The sequence below is a fragment of the Gavialis gangeticus genome, unplaced genomic scaffold (genome assembly GCF_001723915.1).
Source record: "Gavialis gangeticus isolate Ggan-Ray unplaced genomic scaffold, GavGan_comp1, whole genome shotgun sequence".
Taxonomy (NCBI): domain Eukaryota; kingdom Metazoa; phylum Chordata; order Crocodylia; family Gavialidae; genus Gavialis; species Gavialis gangeticus.
Window position 1 is genome coordinate 143,703,529 of NW_017729025.1, and position 6,476 is coordinate 143,710,004.

The window sequence follows — 6,476 nt, forward strand, 5'->3', positions numbered from 1 at the left end:
TCCTCCTCGATGGCCCCTCCCTTCCGTTGGGTGTACGCTTCCTTTTTGACTTTGAGGTGTTCGTGGATGCTTTTAGTGACCCATGGGGGCTTTTGAGCACTCTTGCCCCCTTTGATCCACATGGGGATTGTCACGCTTTGGGCTTGGAGGATTGTCTCCTTAAGGAACGACCACTCTTCTTGGACTCCCAACTCCCCTCCCCTCCAGGACCTCAGTGCCTCCCCAACTAGTCTCCTTACCTCATTGAAATCTGCCCTCCTGAAGTCTAGAGCTGGTGCCTTACTGCAGGCACCCTGCGCTGGATGGTAAATTCCAGTAGGCAATGGTCACTATTGCCCAGGTAGTTGAGCTCCTGACCCTAGCTGACTTCCTGCCAGGGGGCTGGACTTGATGATCTTCTGAGGTCCCTTCCAGCCCTAATGTCTATGAAATCTACGAAAGGGGGGGTGGTTGCTTTAAGCAAAAAAATACCAACCAAAAACAGCATGTTTTTCTTGTTATGTAAACAGTAATAGCTTCAGGGTCAGAGCCAAATGCTTAAGTCCTTTGATTAATCATTTGAATTGAGTTGAGAAAAAAAATAACAAATCTCAGCTGGCATTTAAAGATTGCTTGGTGTTTTAGCATTTGTTCTGTTCATTAATGAAGGCTGTATCGTCATAGCTCACTTCCCAATGCAGCATGCCAAACTTTTGCCTTAGAAATGCACAGGGAAAGGCCCCTTACTGTGAAGTAGTGTTTAGTCACTGAAAACTTGAGGTGTTCAGCCCATTAAAATTTCCACCATGTTGAAAGTGTCAGCTGTTCTGCATATAAAGTTTTTGAGTAAGGTGCACATTTGGTGAGAGTGGTTTTTTGTTTTTTTTTTTTACAATTTCTTTTTTTAAATCTTGCAAAATTTTGCAAACACTTTCTAACATGTTTAAAATTTACTGGTGTGATCTCATTTCTGGTCTTAGGTGTTTGCCTTGCAATAATATATAGAATCATAAAATCATACAGAAGTAAGACTGGAAGGAACCTTACAAGCTCATCAACTCCAATCCCCTGCTTAAAGCAGCACTATCCCTGTCTAAGCTATTTGTCCAACTCAGGGTTGCTAAATCCCCAGCCTACAGTGCTGTCTCATCCATGGGATCCTCATGGGTCTGGAAATGGCAGTGGGGCCTAGTGGCCCAGCTCCTGTTGCCAGATTTCCAGACCCATGGAGCCGAAGGCCCTGAGCACTGGATAGGGTACTCAATCCCAGTGTGCAAGGCTGGGCTTGGGTGGCACTGGGCCTTACAGCTCAATCTCAATGGGGATGGGGGTGTGATGCAAGGACTTGGTGTCCAATCCCAGAGCATGGGGCAGGAAGCAGCAGCACTGGGCAACCAGGTCCCAATCCCAGTATGCAGGGGCAGGAGGGAGCAATGCAGGGCCTCAGGGCTGATCTAGTCTGCAGACTGGCCCATGCCACTCATCTGGCCCATGGGGCCAAATGTTGAACATCACTGGTCTAACCTCTTCTCAGAAACTGCCAACAGAGACTTCATAAGCTTCTTACGTAGTCTGTTCCAGTGTTAACCACCCTCCTAGTGAGAAAGTTCTTCCCAATATCCAACTTAAATTTCCCAAGTTATAATTTAAAACCATTGCTTCTTGTCCTGCCCCCTGCAGACATGTGGAATCCTCTGCATAACCACCCTTCAGCTATTTGACGACAGTTATCAAATCCCTTGTATTCTATTCCCCAGACTAAATAACCCTAGTTGTTTCAGCATTTCCTCATACAAGTCAAACTTCCCATACCTCTAATAATTTTTGAAGATCTCTGCTGGACTCTTTATAGTTTATCCATAACCTTCTTGAAGTGTGGAGCCTAAAACTGGGCACACTACTCCAGGTGAAACCTTACCAGTGCTGAATTAATTGGGAGAATTGCTTCCCTTGATTTGCAAGTGATGTTCTTGTTAAAAACAATCCAGTATGCTATGGCCTTTTTTGCAATGAGAGCGCAGTTAACTCATATTCACATTATGGTCTGCTGGTCCCCACATCCTTCTCTGTGGTTCTACAGCTTAGCCAGCCATTCCCCAGTCTGTATTTGTACATACAAATTATTCCATCCCAGGTACAGGATTTCACACTTTTCTTACTGAATTTCATTTAATTGATTTTGGACCATTTCTCCAAGGTTATCCAAGTCATCCTGCAACTTGATATCATCTGCAAATTTGCTGATTGTGCACTAAATTCCATACTCCAAATCATTAATGAAGATATCAAACAGTACCAAACTCAGGACAGACCACTGGGGAACCCCAACTCTATACCTTTTTCCAAATCAACAGTCATTGATTACTACTCTTTGAGACTGATAAATCTATCTTTCAGTACTTTCATCTATTCTGTATTTCCTTGGCTTACGATTGAAAATGTCATGGAAGACTACATTAAAAGCCTTACTAAGGTCTAGGTACACCTCATCCACAAAACGTTATTAGAGAAGGAAACCAAAGTGGTCAGGCATAACATGCTCTTGATGAATCCATGCTGGATGTTCCTGATCTTCCTCAGGCGCTTTTAAATGGATTGCTTGATGACCTGCTCCATAATCTTCCCTAGTATTGTGATCAAGCTGTACGGTCTATAATTCCTCTTCTTCCCATTCTTACAGATGGGCATTGTATTTGTCTTTTTTGAGTCATCTGGGACCTCACCCAACTTCGGAGTTCTCAAATGAATTCAGAGCAAATGGCTCTGAAATTATCTCAGTCAATTACTTCAGTGCTGTAGGTTGCATCCCATCCAGCTCTGCTGACCTGACACCATTTAGCTTCTTTATGTAATCTGTAACCTGACCTTGCTCTGCTTTAAGATGCTTATCTTTTCCCCATCCATGCTGCCAACTGCACTTGCCAACCTTACTCGTGAAGGCTGAAGTAAAAATAGCATTAAATACTTCTACCTTTTCTGCATCCTCCATTACTAGATTGGCTTCTGCATTCAGCAAGGAACTTAAACTTTCCTTGGCCTTCCTCTTAAATTCTGACATACTTGCAGATTCCTTTTTACTGCTTTTTGTGTCCCTCCTAAGTTGCATCTCAAATCATACCTTGGCTTTCACAATTTTCTCCTTGCATGCCTGTGTGATGCTCTTATACTCTTCCATATGAATACAGCTAAGTTTCCTCTTTTTGTAGAATTCCTCTTTGAATCTGATCGTTGACAGCTCGGCAGTGGAGAGGACAGTCTGTCAGTGATTGGTGGATCCAAAGAGCAGGCCCCTATTGCTCCTGGCTGGAGGTCACCTTCAAGGCAACTTTGTAGCTCTCCAGCCAATGAACTGAAAGGTCTATATGTCCCCTCACTAAAGTGCTCACTGTTTAGCCAGACTGGCTTTGCTGCTGCACTTCGTTTTGTTCCTTTGCATTGAAGTAGTTTGCTCGTGCATCTTTAATAGGACCTCCTTAAAGTACAGGAACCTTACTGGGCTTGCCTTCCTCTCCAACTTGCCACCCAGAGGATCCTGCCCACCAGTTTCCTGAGTTTGTTACAGATTGCTTTTCTAAAGTCCAGCATCCTTAGTCTGCTGTTCTCCTTCCTTTCCTTAGGATCTTGAACTGCATCATGTTCACTGTCACCCAAGTTACCTTCTGCCTTTGTATTTTTAAACAGTTCCTCCCCGATTGTGACCAGCATGTCGAGAAGAGCTTCCCCAGAGTTGGCCTCTACCACCTGTATCATGAAGTGATCCGTGACACCATCCAGGAACTTGCTAGATTGCCTGTGCAGTTCAGCAGATGTCACAGTAAGTAAAGCCCCCGTGAGGACCAGAGCCTGCAATTTGAAAACTTTGGTTAGTTGTTTAAATGAAGCCTCATCTACCTCTTCCACCTGTTTGGTGGTCTATAATAGACATCTACCCATAACATGACCCTTGCCAGTTTCCCCTCTTATCTTGACATAGAAGCTTTTAACAGGCTTACCTCCTGTTTTATACTACACCTCAGAACAGGCATACATCCTGCTCGTGGAGAGTAATGCCACTACCTTTTTTCCTCTCTGCCTGTACTTCCTGAACAAGTCAATCCATCTATGACACACAGTACTCCAGCCATGCAAACTATCCCATTAAGTTTCTGTTATCCCAATTACATCATACTTACATGATTGTACTACAGATTCTAATTCTTCCTGCTTAATCCCCACACTTCTTGCATTATAAACTTCTCAGGAAACTAGTTGATTGCCCTGATTTTTTGCTTTCTCTACATTAATATAGTCACGCAATTAAAGATTCCCAGGTCACAAACAGGCATTAACATCTGTAGCACTAAATATGCTCTTGTAGTGCTACAAAAAGTGAGCATACCGCTGTTCAAGCTACTTGTGGCATTACAAAGACACTGAAAAAAGGCCACAAAACAGGGCTATTTTTGAAGAGGGACTCCTCGGTTTTGCCGCGCCACATGCAATGCTTGTTCAGTTCTATGTAGTGCTACAGAGGCCTCTAGCCCTGCCCTCCCCCCAGGATCCCACAATCCTCTGCTCTCCCTCCCCAAGGGGGAAGGAAGGACAGCAGCTAACTTTCCGATAGCTCACCCAAGAGTGAGCTATCAGGGAATCCTGCTGCTGCCATGGGCCAACACAGCTGGACCTCTGTGTGCTCAGACGGGCTGAACACCTGCCTGGTTCTTCTGATCAAGGGAGCCTGATAGGGACAGCTGTCTCAAAGCTACCCCCATGGGAACAGCTACCACAGCTTAAAGAGCCCTGGCTCTTGCAAGAGTTTTAAAAAGCAGCACTAAAACCTGCCTGGCATTACTAGGGGTGGCAGGGGTGAGGAATGCAGTTCCTTTTGCCCCTGCTAAGTCGACAGACAGCTTTTCAACAGCTGCCTGCACATCGAGAGCCTACCTCTTCCCCAGCAAGGAAGTGGGTAGGCTGTCAATTATGTCAGTCTTTCTCCAACCTTGTAAGATCAGGGACACAGACCACATTAACTAAGCTTCATGTCCATAAGAATAGTTTATAGACTGCATATACAGCATAGGCCTCAGACACAGTAAATTAAGTGCCATATAGATTATAGGGAAGTGTTGCATGTTACACTGCATTAGCAAATATTTAATCAACTTTGATGCATGTATTATATTGTATCCAGGCACATAGAGCAGGGACAGTTAAAGATGTGCACGTAGTCCAGTTTCGGCATTTCCCGACTACAGCATATTGTAACGTCTAATCTTCAACATTCTCCGAATGGGAGACGCACTTAAGATACTAACGGAACACAAGCACGATCTATAGGCTGTGCTAACACCTTGCATGTTTAAGGGGTTGTTCATACAGATCCCCAAGCAATGTACTTAAATGGGTAAATGACATTATCCTCATCTTACAGAAAAAACCTGGAACACAGAAAAGTAGCAATATATTACAAAGCCCAACACACTCAGTAACAAAATCCACATCCCATCTCGCGCTTTTCTCTAATGATGTTTGTGTTAGTTGAAACACAAGCTCATTTTAAGTGTCAAAGGTTTAGCAAATATTGCTTTAAAGTGGTAAAATAGAAAAAAACAAAGTATGTGAACAGAAAATTAATGATTTATTGTTTTTAAAAAAAATCAGCATTATGAAGGTGTACAAAAACAAGTTATAAAAAGGGCATGTATACAAGTTGTCAGCTGTTCTGTTACTTTATCTTCTAAGAGAGGAGACATCAATAGTTTTCTATGATGCACCATGTATGAGTTCTCCTGAGATGGGTGACAGAATGGATACAGATTGTTACACCCTCACAGTGCTGCATAAAACTGTACTAATTAATCCCAACACCCATTTGAGGTAGAAGTAGGCTTTTGTTTGTTTGTTTTTTACAGGTAGGGAAACAGGCACACAAAGGTGAAATTAATTGTTGAAAGCCTGGCAGCTTATCAGTGGCAAAGGCAGGGTAACAACTAAGGAGTACCTACCTATCATGTCACAAGACCATGGTGTGCTTTAGGTTACAAGATGGTGCTTTTTTTTTCTTTTTAAACCAAACCCCCCAAACAATTCAAGCTGAAAATTGGCTTTTGGTGTTTTTCCTCCCTATGAAGCAAGATTAAAGTTATGAAAAGCCCACTACTGGGCCCATGCCAGTGGACTTTTAACCTGTCCAGCAAAGCTACCAATCCCTCCACCAAAGGCAGCAAGTCTTCCAGCATGAGAGAGAAAAAGGCTACGCATCCATCTGCAGTTTCATACAATCACACTACACCTTTGAATATGAAAATGACATGAGGAGCTAAAATCTATTTTTGTCCCAAAATAAAATCATTCATTTGAAATGGAACAAATGGAGACCAAAATGTGCATGTAAAAAGAGATTGCTTTTAAAGTTATACTGTCATTAAAGACAACATTTTAGTTTTGACAGAAAAACTGGGAAAAAGTAACTTTAAAAGAGTTATTTCTTTTAAAAAAAGATTTGGGGGGTGGGGGAG